The sequence below is a fragment of the Pteropus vampyrus genome, unplaced genomic scaffold (assembly GCF_000151845.1).
Source record: "Pteropus vampyrus isolate Shadow unplaced genomic scaffold, Pvam_2.0 Scaffold22, whole genome shotgun sequence".
NCBI lineage: Eukaryota > Metazoa > Chordata > Mammalia > Chiroptera > Pteropodidae > Pteropus > Pteropus vampyrus.
Genome location: NW_011888803.1, coordinates 15,356,794 through 15,360,107, shown reverse-complemented (window position 1 = coordinate 15,360,107; position 3,314 = coordinate 15,356,794). Strand labels below are relative to the sequence as shown.

General features: G+C 43.8%; 1 pseudogene; it reads right to left on the bottom strand.

Moving 5' to 3' along the window:
* Nucleotides 1-401: 401 nt before the first annotated feature.
* On the bottom strand, nucleotides 402-520 carry LOC111736798 (annotated as a pseudogene).
* Nucleotides 521-3,314: the final 2,794 nt, after the last annotated feature.

Here is a 3,314-nt window from a genome sequence, read left to right as displayed (position 1 = left end):
TTGTGTCCAAAAGATGTTTTTATTATTAAGCAGATAATTCTGCTTTTCCAAAAATGATAGCTTGCATTGACGCTACAACCAAAAGTAACAGCCATTGTCTGTGCAGCTGGACAGTCAAGGGAGATTCCAGTGGCAGAGGAAGGCATTCTGGGTTTGTGGAGAGAGTCTGGTGTGGTGGGAAGGATTTTGGCTCTGAAGTCATACAGATGTAGATTCTTGTCTTGGCTACATCTTCTATTGGACATGGCACTGAACCCCACTTTTTTCAACTGCGAAATGAGGTTAATCACACTTCTTTTTTTTTTTTTAATTTTTTAGGCACGGCAACCCTTGGTCAACCTCACAGATTGCAAGGACCTTGTCAGCTTACAATCCCTTACTTTAAAAAAAAATTTTTTTTTTGCCTACAGCACCTGGTCTTCCTACGTGGTCTCCCATCCAAGTGCTAACCAGGCCCGACCCTGCTTAGCTTCCGCGATCAGATGAGATCGGGCTTGTTCAGAGTAGCATGCCCATAGACTAATCATACTTCTTAACATCCCATACTTGTGAGGGTGAAAATGTATTCAACAAACCCATGGTGCCTACCACAGCACAGACAGATAGTCAATAAATATTAAAACGTTTACCCCTTCTCTCTCCCCTGACTCGTGTTGCTTAATTGCTATTGAAATTTCAATAAATTAAGGTAGGGATCCACAGTCCCTGGGCCATGGACTGGTACCGGGTCCATGGCCTGTTAGGAATCGGGCTGCGAAGCAGGAGGTGAATGAAGAACAAGCGAGTGAAGCTTCAGCTGTATTTGCAGCTGCTCCCCAGCACTAGCATCACCGCCTCAGCTCCATCTCAGATCATCAGGCATTAGATTCTCATAGGAGCACCGGTCCCTGGTGCCAAAAATGTTGGGGACCACTGACATAAGAGATCTTAATATTGAAATGTGAAACCTGGAAAATACTATTTTTTATAGAGACAGAAGTAAATCAAGTTAATCTTTTTTGGCATTGCTATTTAGACATTTTATACATATCGTCACTGATGGGAGAAGAGATATAGAAATGCAACTGGAGCCTTCACCCTCAATATTCATTAACTTGGGCTATGAACTTTGGCTTCAGATGTTGTTATCGCCCTCATAACACACCAACTCAAACACCATACAGGCCAGGGAGCAGCCTTGGTGTTATCAAATTATCTTCCCAAGGTGCAAAACTCTTTTAAGGCTACATATGAGTTAGCAGTGGGAGTGAAATGTGAGTGGGGAGACCATCACCGATAAGGAAGAAATGACTAAACGAACAAGTCTTCGTGAGGATAGTTTTGGTGGGTATTTTGTGCAAATTTATTGGGGAGAAGGGACAGAGGCATCAAGACTGTAGAAAAGAGCTCTTTTTCTGAAGGAACTCGGGAGGTGTTCCAAAAACACCCACACACCCTTTTCTGCTAACCCCTTCCTTCCGCCCTCAAATCCCTTTTTGCTCCAAGAATCATCCTCTTGGGAGAACATTTACTTACTTTACTCATTACTGCCACTCTCTCTTTTTTTTCTTTCCCAAACCACAGTTATAAATGCCAGGGCTCAGGAAAAGATCCTTTCCTTCTCTGCCTCCCCACAGTTACAGAACTGCAAGGACCCACCTTAGGAGGCCACACGATTGTTCCAGGCACTTCCCAGAAAGATTTTGGCCCATCCTATTTATAAAACTGGTTACAAAAGGAATTTCATGTTGCGTTTACTATAGACAGTTTTCACGCTGAGTGGATCAGCATCTGCTTGGAGTTTCCACACTGGCACAAATTAACCATCTTTTTTCTCTCCTTACCTCAGTCTGGCTTCCACTCACACTGGGCCTCCAGTGTGCAACTTCCCAAGCCTGCAGAGGAAGTGGTATCGTACTGCATGTTTTATTAATCACGATTTTCTGACAGCTTCCCAGTATCTAAATCAATTCAGCTAATATTTATTAAGAAACTAGAGGGAGAGCTTTTCCCAGACTCGGCTGAGACACTTATTCTCCATTTAGAAACAGAACAAGTCAGCCAGCTGCAGAAGACTGCATCTTTATGATGTTTTTGCTGCCACATCCGAGTGTCCAGCTAATCAATTTTAACTCTGAGCTCTAGGAAATCTACAGTCATTGATTGGGGCACCTTTTCTCAGTCCTGGTGAGGGGACCGGGAAGGGAGCCATGCAAGGCTTAACAAGAGAAGAGGCTCCTCAGCCAAGCTTGGGCCCAAGGAGACTCACAGTCATGGACAGGACGCCTTTTCCCTCTGCATTTGAATCCCTGATCTTCTCTTCTGTCTGGCTGTCATCATTCACATACAGACCACATGCTCCAAAGTTTACAATGCTGATCCCTTCTAGAACTTGCTGGCTTACACACCTACACCCTGCATTGTTCCCCTACTGTTTCCTGAAAGACTGGGGCCTATCTCCTTGGAGATAGGAGAAACTAGGAGCTCCTGGAAGGCAAGGGCCTAGTCTGGCTTCTTTTTAGTTCCCCATCTCTTAGCACCCTGCTTGGAGCAAGGTTTAGTGGCCCCTTGTTGATTGTTTCCAAAACACCAACTTGGCTAATTCTTAGTGAATCTTTAACTTTCAAGGGCATGCTAAATATATGTCCAAACTAACTAGAATTGTGCCTATCCAGCAGACACAGACTCAGACTTGGTCAGCTCCCTCCTCTTTCTTTAGAGGAAGCCCTTTCACCTAGCCCTTCACCTTTCCCAGTAAATAACTTGGTTGAAAAATAGGGGCTGAAGAAATAAGAAGGAACTGCCAGGCTCAAGGAGAAGAGAGGGGAAAATGAGAGAAAGGAAAGTATTAGAAAAGAGATCCAAAAAGAGAAAGCAGGCAGTTCAGACAGGTCTGCAGAGGGAGACTAGAGCAGATGACACAGGGAAACACACAAAGCGGGAAGGAGATGAGAGAGAGCGGGGTGGGGGAGCAGGAAGAGCCAAGAGAGAATGGCAGAAAGCTCAGATAGGCTGGGGAAGCGGGGAGTTGTCATGCCATAATTTACCCTAATTATTGAGTGCCTATGTGTGCCAGGATCTGTTCTAGGCCTTTGGAGAGAAAGTGGTCAAGAAAATAAGATCTTTCCTCAAACAAGTTTATATTTTCATGAATGACTGATGACAAATAAATTAATATATAATAAAAGTTGTTAAAGACAAGTAAAGCAGATGACGGTCTACTGTCAAGTAGAAACAAGTTTCACATAGAAGATTCTGCTCCTCGTCCAGGGCCATTACGTTAATGTGCAAGCAAAATGCACCAGACAATTAACAATGTTTTTATTCAGGTTGTT